This window comes from Augochlora pura, chromosome 3 (assembly GCF_028453695.1).
Source record: "Augochlora pura isolate Apur16 chromosome 3, APUR_v2.2.1, whole genome shotgun sequence".
Taxonomy (NCBI): domain Eukaryota; kingdom Metazoa; phylum Arthropoda; class Insecta; order Hymenoptera; family Halictidae; genus Augochlora; species Augochlora pura.
The window spans coordinates 8,056,856-8,077,259 of NC_135774.1; the positions used below are offsets into that span (position 1 = coordinate 8,056,856).

At 34.7% G+C, this 20,404-nt stretch overlaps 1 protein-coding gene across 1 annotated transcript in view; it reads left to right on the top strand.

The window, feature by feature from the left end:
• Window positions 1-20,404, top strand: part of Rhea (Talin_middle and talin-RS domain-containing protein rhea) — a 112,906-nt gene that overhangs the window by 28,682 nt on the left and 63,820 nt on the right. The window contains exons 2-3 of the mRNA XM_078197483.1: window positions 2,363-2,520; window positions 17,334-19,166. The gene's annotated coding sequence lies outside the window, so the exon portion shown is untranslated. The remainder of the gene's footprint in view (window positions 1-2,362; window positions 2,521-17,333; window positions 19,167-20,404) is intronic.

Sequence of the window (20,404 nt, forward strand, 5' to 3'; positions counted from 1 at the left end):
TGACTTCTCGTTGCCCTGGGTATTCTCGATTCGAGAATAATTTAATGGTATGCGTGCATTGGCTCGGGAAAGTCAAGGAACGAATAAACGATAAACATGCGCTCATTTTGAAGTTTTGAATTTCTACTTTAGTTATACACAGTGTTCTAATCTCTGTCAATACAGTTATAATCGTAATTTAACTACATTGCAATTTAACTGAATCGTAATTCACTTGCATCGCAATTCACCTACGTTGTAATTCAATTACATCATTCAGACCAAGTAATTCAATTACTAATTATGTTAATCCCGAGTGCAATTGAAATACAATGTAATTGAATTACAAAGTAATACAAAGACAATGGAATTGAATTACAAAGTAATACAAAGACAATGTAATGGAATTACAATTTAATTCAAATACAATGAGATTGAATTAAAAGGTAATTCAAATACAATGGAATTGAATTAGAATGTAATTCAAATGCAATGGGATTGAATTACAATGTAATACAAAGACAATGGAATTCAATTAGAATATAATAGAAAGGCAATGGAATTAAATTAGAATGTAAGTCAAATACAATGGAATTGAATTACAAGGTAATTCAAATACAGTGGAATTGAATTAAAAGGTAATTCATATGCAGTAGAATTGACTTAGAATGTAATTCAAATATACTGTAAGGTATTTCGTCTCATTTCCCGACTTTAAAAATATGGAACTGATATTTGTTGCAACATAATACATCTTCTCTAAGAGAAGCAACTTCTTCTGGAGCCAATCTAGACAATTGGCTATGGAGCAGTTCTGACCTCTTTGCTCGTCTCGAACCTTGGCCGTCTGAATGCAGCGCGAAGTCTCTTACAAGCGCATTTCATGGGCTCTGATGTCTCATACTACAAGTACCCTGCACTTTCATGGAGCTCATGAGTCGCGCATTTACATTGCTGTGCGAGGAATGTCATCGAATTTCCCGCAGATATTGTCAAAATTACGCGAACGACAATTCTGTGTACCCCGTTGCTATGCTAGAATTTTCAACCTTCGAACCTTTGCAACGTCACTTGTACATATTTTTTCTTGATTTCAATAACTGCAAAGATATAGTTTTCAACATTAATCGTGCGATGAAAGCGACTCGACTGTTTCCTTGCACAAATTACACTATCGAATTTATTTAGACTATTTTTCAATTATTATATTAATTTATGTTGAGAGGAATGAATTCATTGAATGGCTTCCGATGGAAGCGTCTTATAATTTCGATAAATGTAGAATAAGAATTGTCAAACCTGTTATTTGGAGTTGGTAAGATTAGTGCCAATGAATAGTGAAAATAATGATAATCATTTATACTTGACGAGCCTTGTTTGCAAATATTTCCTACGTCAACCTCGAATTTGTTGGCTAGACCCGTTGTCATGTGCAGTATTTTTTGAAAATTTGTTTCCCTATTAGACAACACTAACATTCTAAATTTTTAGAATGTGCTTAAAAAAGAAACAAGAAATATATTGAACTTCGCCCGCTGCATATTAGAATGTCTGAGAGCCGTATAAATTTTTTGTAACTGTTGGAAAAATTGTGATGACTGTGATATTAATATTAATATCACTTTATTCATTTTCTCTATTGCAACTATTCCCAAAGTAATAGTTGTTCGACATAATTAAATTCATACAGTTTCATTTAGTATTAAATCATACACAACAAATTAGGCACTGGATTACCTGCTCCTCGTAGTAGAAAAAGTTTCTTATGAAACATTTTTTCAAGTAACGAATAATTCTGCAGACAGTTACACGTAGTGATTAAAACGAGACATCTTATATACCCTTAACCCAGTTGGCTGCCACGCCAGTGTCCCCAAAAGACACATAAAGTTAGAACAACTTTTTAAACAACATAATAGGAGAATAGACAAGATAACAATTGCTTTTGTAATTCGGCGTATTTAATAAATTCTAATAAAAATTAGTTTTCAAGTTTGATCAAAGAATTCTGTTGATCACATATCTCTTTTTGTTACAGATCAAATTTCGAATACGTGTTATGTTAACTCTTTAACCAACTAACTGTTTGTCACTAAACTGTGAATCTTTATACAAAACAAAAACTGTCTTCACAGGTCACTTTACATGAGTTTATATTAATACACCAACGTTCTCAATATCTTTTTATCTTGCTTTAAATCGTGCGCTGTCAGTTTTGCCACAAATATATAAATTACGCAGTCTACTTATCACGGGTACATTCGTCGAAAATGGCTAACTAGTTCACGAGTTGAAATAATATGTATTCCAACCTTGGCCTCTAACAAAGTGGCAAAAACGTGTAGCAATTAGGAAGACGCCTAATTCGATTGTCTTTGTTTAGCTTTCAGACGGATCTGAGGAACTAGCTGACAACGAACGAGCCGCCATAGCCAATACACGGAAGCGCGCCCAACCACAGAAGAACGACGGAAGAACGATAGAAACGACGCGAACGAAGAACTCGGGAGAACAGAAGAAAGAGACGCGCCGATACTGTGAGTACGTGTCATTCGAGTAGCCGCTTCCGATTTGCAAATCGCATTCGAAGGCTCGGCCTTTCGTCGGCCGGGGGTTGCTCGTAAAACTGCACCGCTCGTCCAGCGCCTCGTCTCGTCCCACCTTTTCTCGCTATGAGTCAGACGAGTGTCTGCTACCCTCGCGGTGTCATAAACCCACCCCTGCGGATCCCGGGGACCCGCGCCAACAGTCCACGAATTTATCTTTATTCCGCGAGAACACCCGGCCGAACGCGTCCCTCACTCAATATGGAATACTTCTGGCCCATAAGCCCGAAAACGCGATACTTAATTGCGACAAATATGGCCCGTTAAATTTGAATAGGCATCCCGTGATGAGCTAGGGCTGGGACCCGATGCACCTTCGCGCAGCCCTTTTCGGTACTTTATAAGCACCTCGGGCGAATTCGAGCTTTTGCTGCCAGGAATTTTCGAAACGCCGCAGAGTGCTCTGTTTAACTTCTTAGGAAGGGATGCGCCACTATGGTGGCTTTCGCTGATGTCATCCTTTTGAACGACGCGCCATGCTCAATTGTAGTTCAATTGTATGCGATTGCATTTCAATTGTATTCTAGTCTTCATTTTATTCTAATATTTTGTCATATTTATTATACTATTAGCTAGATTGTTTTATCTATTTTAATGCTCTAGTTTAAATTACCTTATTATTCATTATTAAATTTTAGCGTGCGCGAAAGGTGACATTGTTGTATCTACCCCCGGGGACAACAATGTGATACCGGGGAATATGATCTGATAATAAACGAATTTTATCTGTTAATTATTCAAGTAAATGATTAAAGTTAAAGTATATGTATCATATTATTGAGAGAAATTACAATTCAATCATCACGAACTTCATTCCAATGTGATCCACTTGGAGAACAGTATTGTCTGTCACATGTTGCAGTGCTGTATCTTTTACGCGTAATTCGTTAACATGGACGCAATCTGGAGATTTGACTTATGTGAATGTAACCGCGAAGATGAAAAAGAAAACTTTTAATCAAAAATACATTCTGATTTTACAAATTTCTTCAGATACATTAATAAATTAAGATGACAAATTATATTTGCATGTGTATTACACAGGACTGTTTATCCCCATAAAGTAATTCGGTCATACAAGTCGCAATAAAATCGTGTCAAATAGGGGTGTAAAACAACATCGATCAAACTTTTTGAAACACATTGTAAAACAATAGAACTACGCAGCTAGTAATGAAAATTAAGAAATTTATTTTTACTGCTATTACTTATGTTTACAATTATTTCATAACTATTTTTTAAGCGAGAAAGTTTGACGCTTTTTAATATTTTTTAAATTATATAGATAATGTCTTATACTAAATCAAAAGTTTTTTGTATTTTCATATTTCTATACTTTACTATACTGTAAAGGATTTTTTCCCTTCGACGTATATTTATTTAAATATATGGCGTAGACGTTAAATTTATATTAGTCCTCGGATACTTCCATGTACTATATGGAGTTGTTTGTATAGATATATTTATTTCGAACGTAATTTTGATTGAACAATTACGTAAATGAATGAACTTCTGTTTATTTCAAAAAATCGGTAGACTTCTCTTTGTCTGAACGAATCGATAGAGTTCTGACTTTTTAAAATGACGTTGTTAGAGCAGCCTCCGAGAAATGACTCAATGGGCTAGTACAATGAAGCACATGGTGCTTTCCATAAATCAACGAAATCTTCCTTAAATGACCCGTCGCGAACGACAACAAAAGTCGAAGATCTCCATTGACTGATTCGACCGTATCTCGGTGAATTATCTGTCTTTCTCCGAGTTGTCGGTGCAGCGATCTACGCATCTGTCGAGCTGCAGCGCGAATGCAGTTCCGTCCTTCCGTACGTGTTTCTCCGATAGTCCCAGTTGTCTATAGTCGATTCCATTGTTCTCTCAGATTTCGGATACTTTCGAAAACTTTGTTACGAATGCAGACAACAGATAGAATTTATTATCTCGAGTAGAACTTCTTGATTGTCACGCTAGAATTGTAAAAGTGTGAAAAAATGGTAATTAGTAACAATGGAAATACAGTGGTAAAAAAATATTTATTTGCTGAACGTTCATATTGGATTTCACCCTTATCCACACTGAACCAATGTCCGTGTGATATTTTTAAATGGAGTTAGTCTCCGGGTTCACTCTCAAATCATTATAATGCATTTATGGATTATTATGTATGAATATTGAAAGCTCATTTCGTAATCTATTAACCCTTGCGCTAGAAAATAATCGTTCACGTCGCATGCATACGGTCGACTCTGACTCAGAATAATTCCTATTTGTTGTTATTACTTATTTTTGATAAAAATATGTAGGAGTGTACGTCCACTTTGAAAATGAATTACGTGATGCAATTATATCATTTTCGATTGATCTTTTGATCGATAAATTAATATAGTTGATTTCTTCACAACTAAATAATAGACAGCAGCACTATCGATCACAGAACGACTAAATAAATTTTAAAAAATTACAAAAAAAAATAGAAATAAAAAAAGTTATATATCAGTATTAAATATGGTATAAATGTTAATATTAAGTAACGTAATTAACATACTAATGTTAAATAAAATTGATGAATATTAATATTGTAAATATTAATATTAAATAAGATAATTAAATAATATCAAATAGAATGATTAAATGTTAACACGCATATTTTTCCTATTTAATTATAATCGGAATTCTTCTTTGCATTATTAATGGCATCGTTATTTTTTACAGTAATTTTACAGTACACTTATCAAATTCGGTGTTAAAGTTAGTAGATTTTAACTGATTGGCCCTTTAGCCGTCCAATTATGACTCAACAATGGACGCAGAATTTTAAAAACTTTAATTCAAATTGCTTTCGTTGCGCAGCTAATCAGTTTTCCGCAATCATGATAGCAGAAGTCGAAACTGGGTCATTTTGAGCCTGCCGGTAATTTCGGCGTTAATTGATCATAATTCAGCGGACCACAATCCCCAATCCGGGAATCTTCGTTACGTCGAACGTTTGCCAATGACGATTGCCCAGACATGTCGGTGTCAATGACGCGAGCTGTTCCACGAAAGTGGTCTACCAAGAAACGAATATTCGCACCGGAGGCATATGCAGCTTTTTGTTTTGCTAAGATGGAAATCAAGGATAGCGAGTTTATGCTTGGGGTTAATGATATACTGAGGTGATAAAGTCAATGGGACAATCAGCACATCTCCTTTCGCGGGTCGGAGCCAACTCTCTAATGAGAGAAGTACTACTTGAAAGTCTTCGATTACGGGTTTCGACAACAATAATCCACGGGATGTGAACTTACATCGCGTAAATTTGTCGATTACATCATGTGGAAAGATCGTTGTCGAAAAATAGCAAAGTACAGGCAGTCGTAAAATTATATAATCGACCAAGACAATATTTGGAGACATTTTAATAACGGATACTCGTTTTAGTAATGAATATTTTAATTTTGGATATACGAAGGTCATCGCCACTGGTTCCTTTTAATAGGATAACTTTAATTAACCCTTGCAATACTAGTGGTTGGGCGTTCACGCGAAACCCTATGATTGGGTCCTTCATACTGTACGCTTCCTTTAAACAAGCGACAGATAGCATCAAGTGTCAAACTGTCAAGTCAGGTCTCGAGCTCTAAATTATTCTCTTAATTTGTTGACTTTTCGTATAATAAATGTTACATTAATTCAGTGATATCATTTTCTTCCGACTCATCCTGGATCTAAAAATGTGCCTATGGTACCATTTTGTGGCATCCTTATTTCAAATTGAAATCCTTCTTTCAATCCTTAAATTTCAAATTATGGAATCCTTATTTCAATTGTAAAGGAAAATACAGAAGTTGCATAATTTTAATATTCACTTCTTTTCAACGTTCTCAATAAAACCATATGATTTCCAAGTAGACGAAAACAGTGCCACTATGGTATTGAATAAAAAAGGAATTGTGTTACAGTGCTGTTTTTATGATTATTCTTAAGCTAATAATATTACTGTATTTGCTTATCTTTCTAATAAAAATAAAAAGATGAAGAAGGTAATATTTTTTTATTACTGTTCTTATTAAGGTAAAACATGTTTAATTACATGTATTTATACTCATATTTCTTAAATTGATGAATTAAACTAGAATTTACAACGTGATTGAATAATCTCTAATAAATACGCATCAATGCGTCAGTAAATATATTGCTCAAATTGTCTATATTTGTCTGATAATTTGAAATCCCGACAGTTTCGTTAATTACACGCATTTAAACGCATAGGTGTGAATAAACAACTTCTGATCGAAATAGGCATATACAAAATCGTGATAGAAATAGTGTTAAATGGAAACTAATTTTGAAGAAGGCTGTTCTGCACTGCAGAGAGTGTTGCTTTTTTAATGTCACGATACTCTTTGTTGAACGTTAGATCCAACCTCCTTTTATGGTTCCTTCGGGTGTTTACAGCCTCGCTATGTCGTTACCTTCAACTATACGTAACTACGAGATCTCGCCTTGATTCAACTTAGGTTACATTTTTCTTTCTCATTTATAAAGCAATCTAAGTTGCCCGCTTATGTGAGAATTTTATAGTTCCGGATGACCTTGTAAGATTTCAGCTAAGGTTACATTTGTCCTTTGTCGATGTATTTGACGTACTCGTAAGCATTGCTACAGGTTACATTTTGATTTTGACACTAGGAACTGCTATACGCGACCAATTTATATTACTTCTCTCTTTTTTAATTTATTTATTTAATGTCGCATCTGTTTAATAGCTATTAACGACCACTTGTTGAATTACAATTACAGGATTACATGTGGATGTAATATAGGGTGTTCCAGGCATTCCAACATGAAATTGCATTAAATTGTATTTTAGAATCAAAAGAAAAATTAAACAGAATGAAAGAAATGATGCATAAGAACTATGCAGCATTTGTATGTTTTAAATCTCAGGTTAAATTGAATTCAATAAAAATGTTCATATTTTTATTTTACATAAACGGTAGTCGGCTTCAACTGGCTATTATTTATTAGCAGTCAATATAGTACAAAAAGATATTCTTGTTTAAAGAAATTTAAAACAGACACTTACCGAGTTAAGGAATTTTACGTATTGTTAATATTTCAGTAAAATTTGATATTTCAATAAGTACGCGTCTTATTAAATTGACAGTACCTATGTATTATTATGATGCATGTAGCATATTGTTAATATTTATTTATCAAATCATGTTCCCCGGGCTTAAAAAGATACCCGAGGGTGCTTACAAATCCACTGCTTTTTCCGGGCGCTAAGTCTAAAAATATATAACAAGTAAATAGTTTTGCAAATGCAGAGTAGAATACAAATATTATTGCAATAGTGCCTTATCCAGCAATTACGAGAAATAAAAAAAAATTATCTTAATTAATGTTAAAAAATTAAAGATACAAAAATACACTTTTAAGTGTCAATTTAAGTATCTGAGCTGAATTATTTGGAAATTGCTGACTATTATTTGCTATTTTCCTTATTATATTACTATTTACTTAATCTGACTCAATTCAGGGTCTCAATACGTTCACTCTGCCCGACATAGCCTGAGTAAGGACCCGGATGTTAAATGACGCAAGGTAATCCGGCTCACCCGGTAGGCGACTACACAGAGCAGATCATTTTGCTCAAGAACAAATTTCGACAGAATGCATTTTTAAAGCGTAACAGGGCCGAAGACGTTATGTATAATTGATGTATGTATAGCTATTGGCATAATCGTTCTGCTTTTAAAAATATAAAATGGCAGATTTCCAATATACTAAAGAACAGTGTCTGAAATTTCCATAAAGCCACTTAACATTTTGATGAAATGCTATAATTAGAATATATAATCTTACAATTACAATGATAAAAATAAGGTAATTATAATATACTATACGAAAGATACAATAGTGCACGAACAGCATTTTAGAAAAAATAATGGGAACAATCATAGACAATATTTATTTACAAAAAATGTATTGTAATCAATATAATGATTGCATTTTCACTAATGAAAAAGTTACTACAAATGACTTCAGGAATCCCTCTATTTCCCGGTATTACAATAATTTTGATACACCCTGTATATACATATACTTATAATAGCATACAGGATGTATGGGTCAAGTAACGTCACCATTTTTAGGCTTTTCCGGTATAGCAATTAAAAAATGTTTCAGGCACAATATCATTAGTATTTAACGGGCCACATTTTCGCATATCTTTAAATTTCAAAACTGATTTTTGTTTTACATAAAAAAGTCAAAGTGACCTTGACCTTTTTGAATTCGACAGTATATTATACTGTGATCTTGAAATGATTTCAAACTTGATAATTTTATAAAAACGTAATTTTAATGAAACTTATTTCATACAAAAGAATCTTCTATGATACAAGAATGATACTATGATAAGGAGAACTTCCACATTTATAGCAAGATAGTTTTAAAAACTTGCTTTCGTATAAAATTCGACAAAATTCATCCAATGTTCGTGCGATATTGGCAGCCGAATAGACAGCATGTTATTCTACCTCCTTATCTTATTCTAATTTGTCCACATGATCGATACTATTGGCTGTACCACTACCGTTTCGTATCAACACATTCCAAATTATCGATATTTTCAATCAATATGTCCATCCATTGTAATCTCAAGGGCTCATCAAATGATTCGAAGCTTCATTTTTTTTCTACATTCGATATAGTCTTTTGTAGACTAAATCTAGAAAACTTGACCATGACGATGAACTATCACCGATAAGAACACTTTTTCCTCCGTATACATGTATAGTACATGCATTATAATACTGTTTCATGTAGATTCTGTTTACACATAATTTACGTTGCATTTTGTGAAAAACATAGACATCTTTCATCGGCAGTCGTCCCTATCTTTCACATCATTTTCACTTTTTTAATCATATATAATAGTTAAAATATACAATATATCTTTTAAATATATTGTGAAAAAGTTGATATATTTTATCAACATAATTAACATACGTTTGTATATAAGAATCGATGGTAAACTGGATTATAATGAATAGTTGAACGCTCGTTTAGAAAATATTTGTACGTTTTACCTCTCTATGACAATCCATTAATCCATTAATCCTTTCGAATAAAATTTTATCGGAACAACATTTCAAATAGATTTTTCGAATAAAATTTTATTTAACTAATCCCTCGTAACAAAAATATGTCCTTATTTGCTTAGATTTTATTTTTACAGTTTAGAATCATTTTAGCCTTGCCTATTAATGCATAACCTCGTATAAACGTGAAAAATTAAACTTTCGATACAAGGTTAAATAAAAAAAATAGTTTTATACGTTGGTTTTATCTCATTTAATGAATCGCAGCCTTGTATAGTGAATTTTTGCCGTTGTTATGCGGTGTGTCTATTTCTATTGTGACTTCCGCTGAGTCAATCATGATTGTCTCATACACGAAAGAATTCGTTGTTGAACATACTCGGCGCATTGTGTCGAATAAATAATGAATAATAAGCAATTATAATGTTAGTTAATAAGTAACAACTGAGATCATATTTATAAATATGAAATAAATTGTATTATTGTTGATTAATTTATTTATATCTATGCAAACAATAAGTAATTATTTTTATCAACTCTTTAAACTGCTAGAGAACAAATAATCTTTGATTTAATTAATACCTATATATTTTTTACCTCTATATATTTTAATTATAATAAAATCGTATTTACGTAAAAAGCGACACCATATAATAGAAATAGTTTAAGAAGTCCGACATCGATAAAAAATAAATTAAATAATTTCCTTTACCGATATCGCACTTCTTAAAATATATTTCATTATACGTTGATGCCTTTTACCTAAGTACGATTTTGTCGTAATCGAAATACACAAAGAATACACATTATTTAACAAAATGTAATATAATATAAATTAAACAAAAGAATATGCGTTATCTGAGAATTTAAGTTGTAGATAAAAATGATTACTTATTACTTATATAGGTCTGATTAAATCATTTAACAATGATTAAATGTATTTCATATTTATAAATACAATTTTAGTTGATATTTACATTAATGGACGTTATAATTCTTCAGATGTCACTTTAATGGACTGAATAACTTACATACATACCCTAAACGGACATATCCGTGTAACAATTTATTTCTACCTGCGGCAAGTTTGACAAAAATCGATTTTTGGCCAGCGAAATCGGGCAAATAGCCCACTGTGGTAGCCGGCCCGTTGGAACAAAATTTTGCATCGAGAGTCGACCATATGGATTCAGGGCGGGTGGTAACTTGGATCGACAGGCGCATTGTCAGTGCGATTAATCGAACGATAAGTTCGACCGTACACGGAGAGCATGATTGACGGTACCACGATAAGGCTTGATGGCTCCGAAAGGGACAGTCGAATCAAGAAAATAACAGAGACGGAAGAAGCGGACAAAAACCGAGGAAAAGGGACACGCGCAGCGGGGTTCTTGGCCTTCTGTCCCCAAAGGAAACCGGCCGGCGTGCTCCTGTTTCCCTTTTCTCTTGTCCCCACGCTGCTTCCTATAACGGAATAAACCATATCCACCCTTGTCGTGTTTTGCAATTGTGCGGGACCACCTCGTGGTTCCTTTAAAAAATCTTTTCGTGATCCTACTCTGCGAGGCGCCCCCTCGCGATCGCTTACATAGCAAAATCCCCCCAAAAAAGAGTAAATTGAACGATCGATTCTTGTATCATGCGGACATCAACACTTTGTCATGTTATCAACACTGTTCATTTCAATTGTTTCAAATTAATAATTTAAATTAATTAAGCTACTTTGAAGAAGAATCTACAGTGCCGGCCATATACTTTAAACCACTTGATTAATTCTTTTGGAACTGAACTACGTGATTTAAACTTTTTTTGGGCGATAGAAGAGCTAGTCTGATAGAGAATTATTAAAATGTTTTCGTTTTATTTTCTTGTTACTTAGAATGACAAGAAAAATTATCTTTTTTACCTGTGTCTGTAACGAAAATTTTAAAAATGTCTTTAGATGAAAACTTTATTGCACATGATTATTTTATTTTTGTCGTAATTACAAGTACTATAATATGAAGTATGAATAAAAGAAGTTACAAGTACTATAGTATGAAAAAAATATAATTATTGTCTAATAGGTTATTTCTTTTTCATCTAAAATAATTGAAAAACTCTTTTCTTATGTCTCGCAATCCTCTTGAACAATTTTCATTTTCCATAAAAATCCGTAGCGTTATAGTGACATCTCGATATTATAAATCATTTCTTACGAAAAACAGTCGGGTAACAATAGCTAAAACTCCACGAAGCCGATGACGATTCAATATTTTCTCCCAGGAAGGAGATAAAGCAGCCTTTACTTCATTCATGGAGAATATTACACCGCTTCACGCTTCAATCTCTTCTCTCTCTCTCTCTCTCTCTCTCTCTCTCTCTCTCTTTCTCTCCTCTGGAACTAATTCATTTTTGTCCTGGAAGGGTGAATCATCCCCAAGCGCCATGACATCTCACTGGCTTTCGTCTAAACCATTTGATGAATGAAAGCGAATTTGTGGAATGAACACTCGGCAAGGACATTTTACGTCGTCGTTAAACAAAACTATAAAACACGATGTATTGTTCCCAGGGTAATTAGAATTTTTACATTGAAAGTGATTCTAAGATTGTAACGTTCCCAGAATCATAACAACTACAACTATGAAAATTCTGAAATACATAAACCAGTATCTTATTACGAATATAGTGGAGTTTTCCTTATCCGAACATTGATTTTTACAATATTCCGGTATCCAAACATTCTATTATTTCATCATTGTATTATTTAGATGGATTATTAGCTATTAGAAGACTTGGATTAAATTTTTGGATAATAGAATGTTTTGATATCAAGGTATTCCAAAAATAAATCTTCGGTTAAGAGGATTTTTACTGTAGAATAAATAGTAAATAAACTTGCATCATATGTTTCAGCTTAAAAAGATATTACTCTTTGAATGTAACAAACATATTCAGTAAATCTAATACTAATCCAAATATTAGATACAGTGATTTAACGTAATCGTGTAAGTTACTCCCCACGTCACAGCAAACCGTTAACAAATTTACTGATTCAATAAAAAAAAAAAACATTACATTATATTTTATTTTGAATAATTATTCGATTGTCTTCCTTGGATGAGTCATCAATACACTTGAGAATATTAAAGTATTAAAAATTAAGGATTAATTTCTAAAATTAAAGAATTACTTTATTCTGAAAATCATCTCACAATGTATGCGTCCCGAAATTGTACTAATAAAATGATTCTAATTCTGTACACGCAACAATTATTAAACAGTAATATTCAGTTTTAATAAATTTTCGAAAATACGAAAATTAGTCACATCGGAATTAACAGTAGCTGGTACCTCGAAACGATGGAAATCGTCACTATTTTTCTAGCATCCTTATCGTCTGTGTGTGATAATTACAATGCAGATGCCTATGCATTTATGGCATCTGCAAATTCTTCAAATACAGGACAACATATACATTATCACGTTCGCTACCAGTATCACTATTGTTCATAGTTACATTTATCGTATTTATCATATCAAATACATTGCGTAAAACTTCACGTAGGACATTAAAGTTTAGTGTACGAGTAGAAATTACATACAAGAATCTAAAGGTGTCAAAATGTCAAATTACTAAATGTTGCAGACATGACCTTTTGTTTTAAGACAGTAGTAACAGTAGTACACCCTCGTATAGAGGGTGGTTCACCAAGTAAGATCTATCTAAATTACTTGACTATTTTTATGAAGATATCAAGGTCACTTTGAACTGTTTAATCATAATGTGTAAAATAAAATAAAAACATCCTCCTATAGCTTCCAAAATATACGTTGGTCAAATAAATTTTTGTACGCAAAAGTGTATAGAAGTGTACATTTATATTCTTTGAAAGTCAACTTTCTTTTCTTAAATTATAGAAACTATAGAATATATTAAAACTATTGAGTACCGAAATTATTGGCCTTTATTAACTCTGAACCTAATATATACCGAGCAATTTCGCTTCAATATTGGAAAATTTTTCTCACGCGATACCAAGTTGAAGATTTAACCTCATCGCAGGTCAGCAGAAAATGAAGAAAATTTTACAAAAATGAAATAACTCGTTAGCTATTAAATTTAGCACTAATAAAGATCAAGGCTTTTTTTTGAAACTTCGATGTACTTCTATATTCTGATATAAAAAGATATAATATTCCATTTAAACAAAGAAAGACTCCGAAACAACTACGCCTATATAAAAACAAATGCGCTATATATTGTCTTTTTAAATTGCACAACTTCCGTGTACAAAATTCTTTTGTTCAACGCATATTTTGCAAGTTGGAATCGTTGCGTGTGACACCATGATTATCTGTATCTGATAAACTAACAGTGTTCGACGAAAATATTCGATATCGAAACTTGACTTTCTGCGTTAAGCGCTTCTTTTCACGTTTCCGAGGCGAACGCCGCTGAAAACGAGAATCTAGTATAAAAAATAAGCACGAGAGAAAAGAGAAAGAATTCACGACGGAGGAAATATCGCGTTGTTTCCCGGGAAGGAAGCAAGCCGTTGTCCCCGTTGTCGGTTTTGCGAGCGTTCATGGTCAACGCGGTGACTTCCGAACGAAAGTGCTGCTGCATAAATTGCCTGTACATCTCAATTCACCCCCCGGGATGGTGACCATTCTCTTACACGTCGTGCTCCTGAGTGACACTCTCCCACCCCCCGGTGACCTCCCTCCCACCCGTGGACTCGCATTACCATCCCTTTGCGGCCCCTCATCTGATAGGGCTCGATTTTCGCCCCGGACCTTTTGTGCGCCTGCTTGTTTAAATTCGACCCCACCAAGAAAATTACCGAAATTGTTATGAAAATTTCCGGCCGATCTGCCCCCGATCTTGCCTCGTGTTTCGCCACCGGATTAATTCGATATGTGTACGCCCGAATAACGAGTCGCCATGTAGTACCCCGGTTGTTGTTGTTACCACCGTGCCGTTCTGCACTTCTGGTCTGTGATTTGTCATTTGTCAACTAGTATCCAACAGTTTCGCATTCTCGTGCATACGACGAGTTTAACGTTTCCTGTGTGAACAATTATCCTTGAAAATTGTTTAGAAATCTTTCACATTTTTCGAACTTGTTCCGAGATTGTGATGTATATTAAGAATTTTGAACGTCCTCATCGGTGGGACGTGAATCTTTATGCATTTAGGGTATATGCAAGTTTGTTAGATGCTAGAAAATTTGCATATCGTTGTAGATTAATTGTGTTATTATTCTATGTTCGACATATGGAACTCTTTAGACGATATAAGAATGTTTTTACTTCTTCTTTCATACTTCAAAAATGATCAATGAAAATAAGAATTTATATATTCGTAGTCTATTTTTTCAGTTTTTGTATTACGATGATTTCATTTGCGAACTATGTGCGGTGTTTCTGGTAAGATAATAATTTTATCTTAGAAGAACGTATCGACATGCTTGCATTAGGTAATGTAATAACTGATACACTTAACTGAGATATTAGTACAGTTAATACAATCGAATCTCGAGGGAAGAATTTACATTTTGAAGTTACAGAGGTTTCGACTTAGCGAAATTCTCGAGAGAAAGAGGAGTATAGTACTTCGAGCGTGAGATTTATGAATATAAGATAACTAATATAGTTAATACAGATAATTAATATAGATAGCACAGTTAACTAATGTAATTGTCACAGTTAATTAATATAACTGACACAGTTAACTAATGTAGTTGACAGAGTCTACTAATTAAAACAATCAACTAATGTAGTTGACGAAGTCAACTATATTGTTAATACAGTCAACTAATATAATTAACGCAGTGAACCAATATAGTTGACACAATTCACTAATGTAGTTGACACAGTCAACAATATACTGTATATTTGTCACAGATAGCTAATATAATTGACTTAGTCAACTAATATAGTTGACACAGACAATCCATATAATTAACTGATATATTGTACTAGGCTCATGAGCGAACCCAGCATTATATTTCTCTTTTATTCTTTAGTGAAAGTTCACTTTACCGTGTTCTTATTATTTTATACGTTACCTCAGAATAAAGTGCAATGGATGGCCTATATAGAATTAGGTTGACACATTTTTTAGCACTTTTTATCCTGCGTCTATTGTGACACCAATATAGCAGTTCATTCTGTGACAACCATTGTCTTAATTTAATAAAGTGCTGACCAAGTAATACTACTGACATTTTACGTAGAATGAATGAATAAAATTTTGTTTAAGAATGCAATTTACATTGTACGACATGATTTTTCAATTTTAATTTAGTTTGTTTAAACACATTGATCGTCTGAAATTATTCAGATTATTGGCATGGCGGTATAAGGGTTAACTTTCGTACTTTCGTTTCATAAAAACGAGTAGTTAATAGAAGTGATATTTTTTTCAATAGTAGCTATTATAATAGTAGTAACTAATAGTTTATTCACACATAATAATAGCTTGCTTCAACAGAAACTTTAAACGTTTCAGTAGAATGTGTCAAATACAAAGTTTACATTGCTACAAAGGGTTGGTTAAAATAAACTGCTATAAGTTGGACACCAATTCGCAATAAAAATAACAGGAACAATCCAAAAAATGGCTTCAAAATTTAATTATATCAATTAATTAAACTAAAACGAAAAAGTTAAAATTTATGATAATGGCCGGCATATTAACGCTTTGCAGTCAGAGCGATTTTAACTCGTAATACAAAATAGTTTTTCTGACTTATAGTATTTCCGTTTTATATACGTCAATGCATTTTATAGATATGGAATTTAACTTCGTGACTCAAACAACAGTTGCACTTTTAACAGTTCTTTAAATATAAACAATTTTAATAATTTTAAAATTATTTTCAAACGTGATATAAGAATATTTTATGGCACCTAGATTACAAAGGGTTAACTGTGCGTTCTAAACGTCCTAGATTACAAAGGGTTAACAGTGCGTTCTAAATGTCCTAGTCGACATTAATTTTGTTTAAACATATTTAGAATAAAAATGAATTTTGGTAAAAAAATCAGAGCCATTCATACTATGTATGCGTCACTTGACACGTTCACAGACAATGAAACTTTTAATGAGCTACAAAAATAGACGGGTGATTTATTCATAAACTAATTGTGGTATCTAAGTTTGGATTAATCACGCGTTCTTCGAGTGCTCAGAACATCACATGTTAACAGTTATACGCAACAAATGCTATAGCATCCATATTGATACAGATCGAATTAAACTGCACAATAATTTCAGAAAATAAACGCTCTATAAGACTTGACGCATCATAACGCGACGTATAAATATGAATGTTACATGTTAACATCGACGTCATTTTATTACATCGCAACGAAAATTTCAATAAAATCCTGAAGCATTCCGGCAGAGAATGTGTCGACTAACAAGCTTGCATTATCATGCGAAATAAAAATTGTTAATTTCCAAGTATCATAATTACCGAAAGTCTTGTTACGTCCCCCGAGAGCCGACATTCAAGTGCAAAGAGAAGGGTTAATATACGCCACAAGACTCGAAACTTGCAAAAAAAAAGAGAAAACAAAAAAGCGAGGAGCAAAAAAGAAAAATAAGAAAGAAGTGCGGGGAGAGATCGAATCGGAAGACAACTGTTATTAACTGAAATTTCCACAGACGAATTATTCTGCCCCGCGCATGTGTATGCATGTGCCATGATACTCGAAGAGGGGTTGGAAGAAGCGAGCGGTCCTGGTGGGGGTAGAAGGAAAACTACCACGATCAGCAACGACCAATAGGGACGCCTCGGCGGTCGTGGTGTATCGGCGCATGTGCATCCTCCGGTGGTGTCTTTGGTTTGGGTATCGCACGCAAGGCTGCAGACCTATCACTTCTTTGGCGACAGCCGTCGGGGTAGCATCCTTGTTCTCGTCCTAGTCCTCGTCCTCGCATCAACCCCTCGGCGCACCGCATCGCGAGTATCAAGTCTCTCTCCCTCTCCTTGTTCCCACACTCCGTCCTTGCTCTCCTCACCCGGCACACTTCCTCCTGCGCTCTCGTTTCCACGATTTACCCTCAGTTCGAACCCTGATCAACTCGCGAGTACACGCGATAATTCTCAGCTTCACTTCGCCTCGGCCAGTGGCACTTTGGTTTCCAGTTTCTCCGTTCGGGGGTGAGTCGTTCAGTTCCCGCGGGTTCCTCGTTTCGGTATCTCCCTCGGTCCAGGTGTCCCACGCCGGTCCTAGGTAACGACACTTTCTCCATTATCTATCATGTTCTGTTATTTTCTATCATTTTTTATTATCTTGTATCATTTTCTATAATTCTCGACAATTTTTGTAAATTAATTTCTGCCATTTCATATAATTTTCTGTCATGCACCGTTTGTCTCTTTACATCATCCTGATCAACGTTATGTATTTTGCTTTTTTTTTAATGTTTCTAATGATCACTATCGGTTGTTTTTATTGCATATGCGTCTCATTATGTGATCAAATTAAATCTGCTAAAAGTGACGCTGAAGCAACCAAACAAATTAAGCAAACAGTCCCGCACGACTGCTCCAGTCATATTCCGCGCAAATGTCCGTGTCAAACTCAAGTTTGATTTGTTTTCCCGCCAGTGAAGGATTTTTCTACGGAAAAGTTTGCCGCCGCCGCCGCTGTTTTCCTAGGACCACATGTTTCTTTCGGCTTGTTCCTCGCGTTCGTTTCGAGAAGAATTCGTTGGTGCTCGGCGCAGGGCTGTCGCGACAGAAACCATTCTCCCGTGCCTTAAATTGCCGTCCAGATTTGAACCGGTGACAATAAGCAACGCTTTCCCCCCCCCCCCCCCCCCCTACCCACCATTCGCGACCCCTCTACGCATCGCGCGCGAAACCGTAGACAGTCGGTCGGAGCCTTAACGAAACTGTGATCTTTTCAAATTAAAAACCAAAAAAAAAAAAAAAAGTTATCGAGGAAACAGAAAAAGCAAAAGAATTCTCCGAATTTACGAGCTAATCCGATCTCGAAGGAAAAGCAAGTAACTCGAAGAAAGAAGAGAGAGAAAAAGATAAAGAAAGGGTTTCACCTCGTTTCAACGTTTTTCGAGCTTACATTCACGAATTGGCTTCTAGCCCGCCGCGAACCAGTTGCCTTAATTCGAGTTTAAGCGTCCGTCGAAACTTAGGCCCGTATAGTACGCGTTTGATTCCCAACGAAAAATTTCGACGCGGACCATCCCGTCCGTCCTCTCTTGTGCCTTCCGAAACCCCTCCACAACCCCTCCCCCAACTCTTCGTCCCGTGAAACTCTTCTCGTTGCCCGGCATCGAAATTGAAACGAGTGTACGAACGCGCGCTCCGATAATCGTCTCGAAGAAGGGGAAAGAATTTGAAGTATTTGGAAAGTTCCGAGCAGCTTTGTGCCGTTTCGTTTGAACATCCGGCCACCGGAAGGGGGCTATGATCCTCCGATCCAAGGGGGAGCCGGCGGCGGGAGACCAGTGGAAAATGCGTTTGCTTCGGTGAGTACGAAAACCCCCCCAGTTGTGCGCTCTACACGTGTCTGCTCTTCGACGGAACACCGGCCGGTGCTGGTCGATTTTTTTCCGCTGCGATATAGACGGTAGACGCGGTGCCTCTCAATTTGATTTTTCGTTTCGTGGAAACTCCGCGAGCCCGCTCGCGTGGTCCGAGAAACTCGAGAGAAATGATCGAGAACATTGACACCTGTTTCGGCAGGTATCCGGAATTTCTTCGAAATTGCTGCGTGAATGATCCTAAGGTTACTCTTGTTTCCGCTTTAGAATTTACGTCGACGAACTAGAATTCGCGTGCGATTTACTTATTTCTTTATTTGTTAACTTTCGTTTACCGGGTCAGTTTGAACCATTGTACTTTTAAACGTCATCTGAAATGTGTTTAATGATTGTAGTACATTGAAAATAATGTAACGATATCCTTAGATTCTTCTGTATTCACAGTTTGGTATTTGAACTATTTGTTTTGGTCGTGAATGCATGAAACCCGCAATTCGCTAATTACTTAATTTATATAAATTGCATTGAGCAAATTTCTGTTTCACTAAGAACAATAAGAAAATATAAATGTGTTTTGAAATATTGACGAATAAAACTGACGTTTATTAGAACCGTCGCAAATTGTTTAGTTATTAAAGTAACCCGTGATTCGACAGTTAATTATTTAAATCGGGTGGTTTGAGTAGCAAAACCATGACCGTTATGTGTATATACTTTTGATGTAATTTATTATTATTTTTTAAATTCTTTCCGATACATTGGTTGAGAAAATTATAAATTGTTTTGAGTCGAGACACAGTCTGCGCGAACGTTGTGATTTGTTTGTAGATTATAAAATTTATCGATATTCACGTTGTAGTATTCGCCGGTGCATGAAAGATTCTAGAATCTAGCTTTCATCGTTTTCGCTTTACTATTTACTGCACACATCGACAGATTTAAGCTTCACGTGTAGTGTCATAGTTTAAGCAACATGCTATAGGTAAACATCGTGATTCAATTGTAGACAAAGAAATTCGGAAAAAGTGATCGAGGTATCGACACTTGTTTTAAAAAGTTATCTATAATTTATTCGACATTGTTCAATGAAAAATTACATTTCCATCGATGAATTCGGTTTAATAATGTTACAGTATAATTATCATACAAGTAAAAGGAAATCGTTGTACAGTGTTTAAAAAAGAAAGTAAGTGATTTTCTAACCTAAAACTAGAATAAAGTTT